Source organism: Cnephaeus nilssonii, assembly GCF_951640355.1.
Source record: "Cnephaeus nilssonii genome assembly, chromosome: 11".
Taxonomy (NCBI): Eukaryota; Metazoa; Chordata; class Mammalia; order Chiroptera; family Vespertilionidae; genus Cnephaeus; species Cnephaeus nilssonii.
Genome location: NC_137082.1, coordinates 76475441 through 76487745, shown reverse-complemented (window position 1 = coordinate 76487745; position 12305 = coordinate 76475441). Strand labels below are relative to the sequence as shown.

General features: G+C 45.5%; 1 pseudogene across 1 annotated transcript; it reads right to left on the bottom strand.

Moving 5' to 3' along the window:
- Positions 1-9798: 9798 nt before the first annotated feature.
- LOC307106768 (tyrosyl-DNA phosphodiesterase 1-like) lies at positions 9799-11889 on the bottom strand (annotated as a pseudogene). The gene is made up of 2 exons: positions 11651-11889; positions 9799-11103 (listed from the first exon to the last, which is right to left on the bottom strand). The product of its transcript is annotated as a tyrosyl-DNA phosphodiesterase 1-like (transcript).
- Positions 11890-12305: the final 416 nt, after the last annotated feature.

Below are 12305 nucleotides of genomic sequence, written 5' to 3'. Positions count from 1 at the left end.
GCATATCTTAGATATCATCAGCAACTACTCAAAACTTCTATCTAGCTGAAAAACACAAAGAATATCCAAATGCGTTACTTGAACAACAAAAATGAAAATTTCCAGCCTAAAACAAAAGTAACAAAAATGTGTTAGTTCTGTGGAACTTCATCATGAGCAAAGATATGCTTTCTGTTAGAATCTTTGAAATATTGGGAGTAGCTTATGGATAAAATACTCCCCTTGTCCACTATGATGGAAAGGTTTTGAAAGGTCCAGGGGCTCTGAGTTAGGAAGAGACTATATAGTACACTGAATAATATGAATGAATTTTTAATGTCAAATCATATATATCTTCATTTCATTTAATAAAAATCCCTTTACATGACTGAAACTCATGACAATGAAAAATTAGATTTACTCTAATTTTATAAATAAGTGAAGAAATGATCTAATCTTTACTTCATTTGAAGGCAAGACAATGTTTGTATCTTGACATACTTATGAGTTGTAGGCTCCTTTCAAGCCAGTTTTCTGGGAGTTTAATTTAGTTCCCATTATTATTTTTTATTTTTAGATCTCAAAATGAATGTTATGCCTATGAAAAGTGACAGACAGGAAACTTAAGTCCTGTGTTTATTCGAAGTCCCTAAATTCCTGTGGAACTGAAGGAAAGTCATCTATAGAAGCCTGGCTCTGTCAAAAACATTGGAAGAAAATGGAAATCAGAGGTTTCAATGGCAGAATGGTTGCTCCACAAGCATTTCATAGCATAGGCTTTTGAAGACAGTGATATTATGGCTGTAATCTCAAAATGTACTTTAAAAAATACCACCCTTGTCTACCTTTCAAAACCTGTGTTTCTTCCCTGTGTTATGGCTCTTCCTTGTTCAGACCCACGGGCTTCATCTTTCAAATGAATTTTGTGTTTTCAGATCTGTTCCTTTGTTCAAAAGGCTTTGTCCAGGCACCCTCTTCTTTCTTGCCTGATCTCTCTGCAACCTTTTGGACTTTGAAGCTTAGCTCATTGTTTCTGGGCTCTGCAACACCTTCCACAACCATGTCCACCAGGAGTCTCCATCCAATAGTGTACATGGGAATTGCCTGAGGAATATGCAATGAATGTTACCTAAGACCAACACAGACCAAATATCTTTGCCTGGAATATCAGTTTCAATATGCCTTAAATGAGCTACAAGTGGACATAATATCTGACATTGGGAAACCTGTTGCTCCATACCAAATGTTTATACCCACCTATAAGTTGAAATAATTGCAATAATATATGCATATATATTTTAAATGAATACACATATACATACATGTACTCATAAGTATGTCTATGTACATAAATACATATACAATTGTATCTTTACATTTCCATTATATATATACTAGAGGCCAGGTGCACGAAATTCGTGCATGGGGGTGTGTGTCCCTCAGCCCAGCCTGCACCCTCTCTAATCTGGGACCCCTAGAGGGATGTCAACTGCTCATTTAGGCTCAATCCTGGTAGGATCGGGCCAAAACGGGCAGTTGGACATCCCTTTCACAATCTAGGACTGATGGCTCCCAACTGCTCACCTGCCTACCTTCCTGATTGTCCCTAACCGCTTCTGCCTGCCAGCCTGATCACCCCCTAACCATTCCCCTGACAGCCTGATTGATGCCTACCTGATCCCCTGCCAGACTGTTTGCCCCTAACTGCCCTCCCCTGCAGGCCTGGTCACCCCTAACTGCCCTCCCCTTCAAGCCTGGTCACCCCTAACTGCCCTCCCCTGCAGGCCTGGTCCACCCAAACTGCTCTGCCCTGCAGGCCTGGGTCCCCCCCAACTGCCCTTCCCTGCAGGCCCAGTTGCCCCCAACTTCACTCCCAACTGCCCTCCCTTGCAGGCCTGGTCCCTCCCAACTTCCCTCCCCTGCTGGCTATCTTGTGGTGGCCATCTTGTGTTCACATTGTGGCAGGATCTTTGACCACATAGGGGCAGCCATCTTGTGTGTTGAGTGATGGTCAATTTGCATATTACTCCTTTATTAGATAGGATAGAGGCCTGGTGCACAGGTGGGGACCAGCTGGTTTGCCTTGAAGGGTGTCCTGGATCAGGGTGGGGGTTCCCTTGGGGTGTGGGGCAGCCTGGGCAAGGGGCCTGTGGTGGTTTGCAGGCTGGCCACACTCCCCGGTGACCCAAGCGCAGGCCCTAGTATCTGGGATTTATTTATCTTCTATAATTGAAACTTTGTAGCCTTGAGTGGAGCCAAGCCTCCTGCTCGCTCTATGGCTGCAGCCATTTTTGTTGGGGTTTATTTACCTTCTATAATTGAAACTTTGTAGCCTTGAGTGGAGGCCTGGGCCCGCCAGGATGTGTGGAAAGCGTGGCTACCACCATTGCCAGGGAAACCCAAGCCTCCTGCTCGCTCCATGGCTGCAGCCATCTTGTTTGGGGTTAATTTGCATACTCGCTCCTGATTGGCTGGTGGGTGTGGCTTGTGGGTATAGTGGAGTGATGGTTAATTTTCATATTACTCTTTTATCAGATAGGATACTGTGTGTGTGTATATATATATATACACACACACAGTATCCTATCTGATAAAAGAGTAATATACAAATTATATGTATATATATACACATACATATATATATCCTATATAATAATAGACAAATATGCAAATTGACCACACCTCCGACACACCCACAAGCCACGCCCACAAAGCCACGCCCACCATCCAATCAGAGCGAGTATGCAAATTAACCCAAGCCAAGATGGCTACAGCCACAGAGAGCAAGGTTTCCTAGGTAACAGAGGAAGCCAAGCTTTCTGCCAGCTGTTGCAGGCCTAAGCCTCCACTCAAGCTACAAAGTTTCAATTATAGAAGGTAAACAAATTCAAACAAATGGCGGCAGAATGGAGCTTGAGAGAGCAGGTCAGGGTTGCCGCCGGCAACAGGGGAAGCAAAGCTTTCCACACACCCTGGCCGGGCCCACCCGCTTAAGGCAACAAAGTTTCAATTATAACCCCAACACAAATGGCTGCGGGCCTCGGAGGGAGCCCTAGGCTTGGCTCTGCTCCAGGCTACAAAGTTTCAATTGTAGAAGGAAAATAAATTCCAGATACCAGGGCCTCCGCTTGCGTTGCCAGGGGGCGTGGCCCGCCTGCAAACCACCACAGGCCCCTCGCTCAGGCTGCCCCACGCCCCAAGGGAACCCCACCCTGATCAGGGACACCCTTCAGGGCAAACCAGCTGGGCCCCACCCCTGTACCAGGCCTCTATCCTATCTAATAAAAGAGTACTATGCAGATTGATCATCACTGAAACACACAATATAGCTGCCCCCATGTGGTCAAAGATCCTGCCCCCATGGGGACACAAGATGGCCACCACAAGATGGCCAGCAGCAGAGGGCAGTTGGGAGGCACCCAGCCTGCAAGGGAGGGGAGTTGAGAAGGCCCAGACCTGCAAGGGAGGGAAGTTGGAGGTGATCAACCCTGCAGGAGAGGGCAGTTAGGGGTGACCAGGCCGGCAGAGGAGGGAAGTTGGGGGCAAACAGGCTGGCAGCAGAGTGGTTAGGGGGTGATCAGGGTGGCAGGCAGAAGCGGTTAGGGGCAATCAGCAAGGCAAGCAGTTGGGAGCTAGCAGTCCTGGATTGTGAGAGGGATGTCCGACTGCCCGTTTAGACCCGATCCCTGGGATCGGGCCTAAACGGGCAGTCGGACATAACTTGAGGGGTCCCAGATTGGAGAGGGTACAGGCTGGGCTGAGGGACAACCCCTCTCCATGCACGAATTTTGTGCACCGGGCCTCTAGTGTGTATATATATATATATATTAGAGTCCTGGTGCATGAAATTCATTCTGTCCCCTCCTGTCCTGATCCCCCTAACTGCCTATCTACTCTCCCCTCCTGGCCTGATCCCCCTAAATGCTTATCTGCTCTCCCTTCCGCACCCTTTGGACCCCTGGCACAGTCGTGCTGAGAGCTCTCCACCGAGGCCCTGCCCCCATCCCGATTGGTCATTATGTGATGATGTCCTGGCCAATTTGCATATTACTCTATTATTAGTGTGTTATATATTTAAGCTTTTTCTTTGAAAATCAACCCAAATTTAAGCAGATTTCAGTAAGGGTGCCCTTCATAACATAGAGCAGTGGAGATTTCATCTCAGCAGAAGGGCATAAAGAACCCAAGTATCACCATCTTGCCGCCGTTCCTTTTTTCTTTTATTTTTCCCCTCTACCTTTTTTCTTCTCCAACAACCACTGATGCACCAACAAGTCCCTCTATTCCTATCTAAGGGTACCAAATAATAAAGTTTTAAATTCCATCTTACCTTATAATCTTACCTTATAATAGAGAAACATGCAAATTGACCGCACCTCCGCTATGCCCACGATTGGGCCAGCAGGAGGCTGGGGGCGGGACTCCGGGTGGCATATCCGCCTTGAGAAGTTCAAGATGGCGGTGCCAAGTGGCCAGGCCCATGCCGCTGCTCCTGGGGGTGCCTGGGGCGATCGGCACCCCGGAGGGCGTGGCTGGGCCCATCGGCACCCCGGGGGGGGCGTGGCCGGACCCATGCCGCTGCTCCCGGGGGTGCCTGAAGCAATCGGCACCCCGGGGGGCGTGGCCGGGCCCATCGGCACCCCGGGGGGCGTGGCCGGACCCATGCCGCCGCTCCCCGGGGTGCCTGGGGCGATCGGCACCCTGCGGGGGCGTGGCCGGGCCCATTGGCACCCCGGGGGGGCGTGGCCGGGCCCATGCCGTCGCTCCCGGGGGTGCCTGGGGCGATTGGCACCCCGGGGGACGTGGCCGGGCCCATGCCACCACTCCCCGGGGTCCCGGGGGCGATCGGCCACCTGGGGGGGCGTGTCCGGGCCCCTCCCGCCCCTCCCGCCCCTCCCGCCCCTCCCGGGGGTCCCGGGGTTGATCTTCCATCTGGGAGGGCGTGGTGTTGCCCCTCCCCCCCCTCCCGGGGGTCCGGGGGTCGATCAGCCACCTGGGGGGGCGTGGCCCGGCCCCTCCCGCCCCTCCCGGGGGTCCCAGGGGCCGAGGCTTTCCGGGCCTTTGGCACCAGCGGGGAGCCTGCACCGATCGCAGGAAACCACTGGGGGTCGGCTCCTGTGATCGGTAGCAGGGAAGCTGGGTGCGGCGAGCCCAAGGCCAGGAAAGCCTGGGGCGGAGGCTTTCCTGGCCTTGGGCACCAGTGGGCAGCCTGCAAGGATCGTAGGAAACCACTGGGGGTCGGCTCCTGCGATCCTTAGCAAGGATGTTGGGTGCCGCGGAGCCCAAGGCCACCACCTGGGGCCAAGCCCCGACCCTGAAAAAGGCAGAAGGCGGTGGCCACAGCCAAGGCCTGGGTCCCTGGTGCTGGCAGAAAACTGGTGCAGGCAGCCAGGTGAATGAAGGTCTATTGCACGAATCTTCATGCAAACGGGCTACTAGTAATCTATAAAATGCTTTCCAATTTTGAAAGCCTATGATTTACTTACAGATCTATATTGTAATTACCATATAATAAAAGCTGGCCAACCAAATAAAGGACAAAAATTTTTGATAACCCTTCTTCCGATCAAAGCCTTAGCATTTATTATACTGTGTCCACTTTCTAATCTCACCCGGAGACTCCAAACCCTTGAGGGCAAGTATAAGATTTTATTATACACATTTCTCCTAAAAGCTAGCACATATTTTATGTAGGCACTAAGTAACTCTAATTCAAATGTTGATTACAACAATCTAAAGAAATAAATGAAAACATTCACAATTGTGATTAACTGATTAATTGTGCCATTATTTGCTTAATGTTTGTTTCTCAATCTAGACCAGTGGTTCTTAACCTTGGCTGTATATTGGAAACACTGAAGAGAGTTAAAAAAACAAAAACAAAAACCTATTAACTGATACTTTATTTGTCCTCAGGTCCTGTCCTCTCAATTCCCACTTTAAAAAGATCCCCAGGAAATTGCTATGCACATCAAAGATGAAGACAAGCTAGACTCTAGAGTGACTAATGTTTCTCAAACTTGAGGTTGCATCAGCATCATCTTGAGGTCTTGTTAAAATACCAATATGCTTGGCTTTTCCCCTAGAGTTTCTGATTCAGCTGGTCTGGGATGGGACCTGTGACTGTATTTCTAGCAAGTATCCAGGTTATGCTAATGTAACTGGTCCCAGAACAACATTTATGAATCACTGGTGTAGACTACTTATTTCCAAGTTTGATTATACACTGGAATACTGTAATAGATACTGATTTCTGTATCCCAAATCTAGAGATTCTGATTTAATTGCTTTGAGTATAGCCTGTAATTGGCATTTTCAAAAGCTCCCAAGGTGATTTTAATATACTACAAATTTAACCGCCATTGATCTAATCAGGGGTCAGCACATTTAAAAGAATAACGTATTGAGGTAAATTCACATAACATAAAACTAACCATTTCAAATGGACTATTTGGTGGTAACTAATACATTCACAACACTGTGCATCTGCCACCACTATCTAGTCCCAACACATTTCCAACATTCCTAGGCAAAACCCAATACCCATTAAACAGTTGCTCCCTATTCTCCCTTCCCCATAGCCCCTAGTAATCACCAATCTCAATTTTGTCTCCATATAGTTATCTATAACGATTTCATACAATATCTGACCATGTTGCATTGGAGGCTCATCCACATTGTAGCATATCACTACTTCATTTCTTTTTTATGTTAAACAATATATATATATATATATATATATATATGCCATTAAATATATATCTTCCATTACATAATGAAAGATAATTCATGTATAGATAATGAGAAATATATATAATGGAATATCTATACTAATAAAGGGGTAATATGCTAATTAGAACGGATCGACTGGACGTCTTCTGGACGTCTGATGTCCTTCCGGATAAAGCTGGGCCAGGCCTGGGGGAAGCTGACCTGGAGGTGGGGAAACTGACCCGGAGGCAGGGAAGCTGCCCGCAGTTGCGGTTCTGGGTGCCTGCGGCCTGGGCTGGAGTCAGGGAAGCTGCCCGTGGTCCCAGGTGCCTGTGGCTGGCCAGAGGGAGGGAAGCCTGGGTCCCTGTTGCCTGCGGCTGGCTGGAGGAGGGAAGTCTGAGTCCCGGATACAGGGGCTGAGGCAGAGGCAGTTAGGGGAGATCAGGCAGGCAAGCAAGTAGTTAGGAGCAACAGGCAGGCAGGTAGAGTGGTTAGGGGCAATCAGGCAGGCAGGCAGAGGCAGTTAGGGGCAATCAAGCAGGCATGCAAGCCAGCAGTTAGGATCCAGTGGTCCTGGATTGGGAGAGGAATGTCCGACTGCCTGTGAGATCCGGCCTAAACTGGCAGTCAGAAATCCCCAGAGGGGTCCCGGATTGCAAGAGGATGCAGGCTGGGCTGAGGGATAATCCCCTCCATGGATGAATTTTGTGTAGCGGGCCTCTAGTATACATATAATGCAATATAAATACACTCGCATACACAGAGAGACACATACACCACTATTTGTTTACCCGTTTATGCATTCATGGATATTTGAGCTGTTTTCACCTTTTGCTTGTCTTGAATAATTCCTACTATGAATATGCACATATATGAACTTGTTTGAATATATATTTTTAATTATTTTATGTATACACACAGGAGTAGAATTATGGGGTTATATGATAATTCTGTACCCTTAACATTTTGTACCCAAACTGTTTTCCACAGCAGCTGAACTATTTTACCTTCTCATCAGCAATGTACAACAATTTTTATTTCTCTACATACTTTCCAATAGTTTTGTTATTGTTATTATAGGCATCTTAGGGGGTAAAAAGTGGTACCTCATAGTATTTTTGTTTTACATTACCAAAATGACTTAGGATGTTCACTTTTGTGTGTTTTTTTTTTCATGTGCTTACTGGCCCTTTGTATATCTTTTTTGCGTAAGAAAGTACATGGCCCTTCAAGTTTTTTGCCCACTTCTATTTGGATTGCTTATCATTTTATTGTTGAGTTGTTGAGTCAGTTGGCCACAGCTGTATGCATTTATTTCTGGACTCTCAATTCTATTCCATTAGCCTGGTCTATATATCTGTCCTAACACCAGTATGATACTGTTGTTTTGATTTCTTTAGTTTTTTGATGAGTTTTGATTTTCAATTTTGTTTTAGTTATTCAGAGCCACTGAAATTTTTTTTTATGAATTTGTGAATTGAATTTTCTGATTCTGAAAAAAAAAAGGCCATTAGAATTTTGATAGGAATCACTTTGAATCTGTAGATCATGTTGAGTTCTTAATATTAAATCTTCCAATCCATGAACACAGGATGTATTTCCATTGATTTATGTCTTTTTAAAATTGCTATCAGCAATTTTTATTGTAGTTTTACAGCTTTCATTGTACCTGACTTTATATTTATATTTATTCTTAGGTATTTTATTCTTTTGAAGGTTATCATAAATGAATTATTTTCTTAAATTCCTTTTTGCATTGTTCACTATAGGTGTATAGAAACATAATTGGTTTTAGTGTGTTAATCTTGTACCCTAAACATTTGCTGAATTTGTTTATTAGCTGTAGTAGCTTTTTGTGGATGTGTTCTTGGGGATTTTCTATATATGCAATCATTGTATCTGATCATAGAGATAGTTTTATCTCTTTCTATCTAATTTGGTTGGCCAATTGCTCTGGCTAGAACTTTCAGTACAATGTTGAATAGCAGAGGTAAATTGGGCATCAATGTCTTGCTCCTGATCTTAGTGGGAAATCTTTCCCTCTTTTACTTTAAGAATGATGTTAGCTGAGGGGTTTTCATAAATAGATTTTATCAGGTTGAGAAAGTGCCCTTGCTTTTTATATTTTCAAAGGTTTTTAAAAAATCGAAAGAAAAATAATGTTTTGTGACACATAAACCTTATATGAAATTAAAATTCAGTTTTCATAACTACCTTTTCTGTTGGAATCCAGCCACACTCATTTCCCCCTTATGTCTGAGCCTGCTTTTATGCTGCAAGGGCAGAGTTGAAGAGTTGTGACAGAGACCATATGGCCCACAAAGCCAGAAACATTTGTTATTTGGCCCTTTACAGAAAAGGTTTTCCAACTTCTGCTCTAGCCCTTCTAGAGCATATGATTTAGGAGGAAAGATGCTTTTTTTTCCCCTTTAGTTCACCACTGAATGCCAAGCAAATGGAACATACTAAATAAGAATTTGTTGAAGTTATTAAGTAATTATAAAATCAGCTAATCCAAGAAATCTTTAATCCTCTGTTACCTAAAATTCAAAATGTTACCTAAGAAAAAACAACAATCAAGTAAAAACATCTCTCTAATTATCTCTATACTGAGTCAGTATAAAAGTGTAAAGTGTGAAGAAGACTAGAATTACGTACATTAAATGAAATCATATGTGTTCACATGTGTCTACATAGGAAGAGATACATTCATACATAAAGTGGTTCACACACAAGAGGGGTTCCATTTAATTAATTTATTTTCCTGCTTGGAATTAGAAGAATTGAGTACAAATTCTGACAAGTATACTACATATCAAGTGGCCTTATCATTTTTTAAAATATTATTTTCACATTGTGAAATTTAATACCTCTCATTCCAAAACACAGCATAGAAAAGGAAATTAAGAAAATATAACTTTTTTTTTTTAGTGAGAAATAAATGTTAATAATGAACTCTAAAAACATAACCATCATCCATGTTCAAAGAGTGACCTTGGCAGACTTTCCTAGGGGTGCAGAGAAAACTTTGAGGGGAGTGAACACCCAGTACAACCAATGTATGGGCCTCAATGTCTTATACTCGAGTTTCATGGAGCTTCCCCACACTCAGGGCGGGACCCACATGTCCCGCTGTGGATCTGGGGCTTTGATATAAGGAATGTTCCAAATCCATGCTGATCTTTACTTCCATACAGTTCTGGAGGCAGGTCGCACGGCACAGGAAAGGATGCTGCTGGCTCCTGGCTACCGGAGAAGACTTTCTGTCTCACTCTGAAACTGTCCAGGCCAAATGCTGAGAGAGGAAAAGGACCCTGAGCTCCTAGGAGCCGATCATCATCAGGGCGTGGGTTTTCTCTAACACTCCCTAGGCAGCCTTGGACAGATGCGCGCTTGTGACACGGAACCAAACAATCTGACTGAAGTCTGGACAGGGTCTCTTGTAAGTCTTAATATGTGGCATGGCATTGCTGCAGCCAGGCGTCTTAGCTGACCATTTGCGAAAATAGGAATGAAGCCAGTTCTGGGTTTCCACTGTCTGGATTCTATAGGGAAGAGAACTCCCGGCTGGATTCCCTTCTAAGCTGCTCTGCACATTTTCCGCGGATGGATAGATCACGTGGAGAGGAGCGACACTTTCCCCTGGGGTCCTGCTTTCCTTCCCCTGGGTCACCAAGGTCTCTCTAAACTCAGGACACAGCCATTTTGCTTTGTCAGCCCCCATGGAGCCAGTGCTTCAAAACTGACCTACTATGGGCCAAGACTCTGCTTTAGGTATGGATGAGGCATGTTCTTTCAGGAGCTTCCTGAGCCTAAAGTGTCCCCAATGATCTTTTTTGACTTTCTTGAAAGCGTCCTGGGATTGATCCAATGAGGTCAACTTTTGTTTCTGAGATCAAGGTCGTGGATAATGTCTAGCCACTCCTGGAGAGGGGGAGTGTTATAAGCCATCAAGTAGCTGACGAGATCCACTTTAAAACGTATTGTCGATTCTCTGGATCTGTGGGTTCAATGGGTAATTCATGAGTACCAGGGGCTCAGCCATATTCCTTGCCTTCTCTGGTGCCAGTCAGCATGGATGAGGTTGGAGGTGTGTATAATAACCAGCAGGCCTTCTTTCTACAGCAGTAGCATCCTTTTCATGTAGTGTGTTCCAAATGCAGTTCCAGCTTCTCCTGGCAGAGAGTAATGTTTTCATAAGGCTCTGCCTCGGCAGGTAAGTGAGCCTCGTCTTCTTATTTATCACCATGCAGGAGCAGGACTGGTTTCTTCCTGAACTCTGGTGGATACTGCTTTATGAGCCAGTCCATATCAAAGCAATAGTTATATTGTGCTGAAGATACAAGTGTCACAAACAGAGAAGATAAAATATCTCTGAGCCCAGCAGGAGTGGCTCTGTGGTTGAGCCTCGGCCTATGAACCAGGAGTTCATGGTTTGATTCTCAGTCAGGGCACATGCCAAGGTTGTGGGCTCGATCCCCAGTAGGGGTTGTGCAGGAGGCAGCTCATCAATGATTGTCATCATTGACATTTCTATCTCTCTCTCCCTTCCTCTCTCAGAAAACAATAAAAACCTATTTTTAAAAATATATATTTTGATGTGGAGGGATCCAGAATTATACTTTGGCTTAATCCCTGAGACTCTAGTGAGGTAGAATTGGAAGGGGTTCCCTTTATTCAGCAGGTCCCAAGTGTCCTGGACTTCCCCTTATGTTCAGTACTGGTCTTTGTCCTATGGGAGGCGTGGCTGGCAGGAGGTTATGATTTCCAGCTCTGGGCAGTGCCACCTTTAGGAAAGGAGAGCCTCTCTCCTCTTTGATTGCCACTTTCTCAGCCGCCTTCTGCTATGTCTCTGGTGGGAAATCATCGTCACCACTGGAGAGACACCAACCCAGCTCTTCCTGGGAACTATTCTTCTGCCTCTGAGGGGATGAAATCTTTGAAATCGCCTCTGTGTTGCTGAATTTCACCGGGGACATCTTCCTCCTGTGGGTGCTTCCCGAGCCTCGGAACAGAAGTGCTTTGGCTCATATGCTGCTCCCTGCCCAAGACGGGGGAGAAGAGAGGTAGATAGGCGGTCCAGTTTGGACTTCTCCTCCTCACCCTCATCACTACTGGATATGGTTCATTTCCCATAATCACCTTCATGAGACAATATACTTCTAGTGTCTTTACAAGATGCTCCCCTTCCAGCCCCATAGGGCGCTCAGGACTTTTCTGGATCTGAGCGGCCTATGTGCAGCCACTGAGGGTCTTAAGCCCACAGCCACTCTGGATCACACCCCACTGTGGCCTCCGGTGCCTGCCCACAGTTCAAACTCTTTGCGACCCAGTGCCCACTTTGTGGCTGTGGTTCTGCCCCTTCCCCTTTGGCCTTATCATTTTTGATTGTTGATTTCTTCATGTGTAAAATGGCATTGCATGGGACTTTTTGTGATAGTTATTTCAATGTTAAATGTACAACAGCTAACACTGGACAAAGGAGCTGCTGGTGGTTCACAAGACTATTACAGTGAAAGAATGCAGAGGCAGCCCAGATTTTGGAACAGAAGTCTAGGCCTATCCATAAAATAACATGAACATATGAGATAATCTAGGATGGTTATAAGATAAAT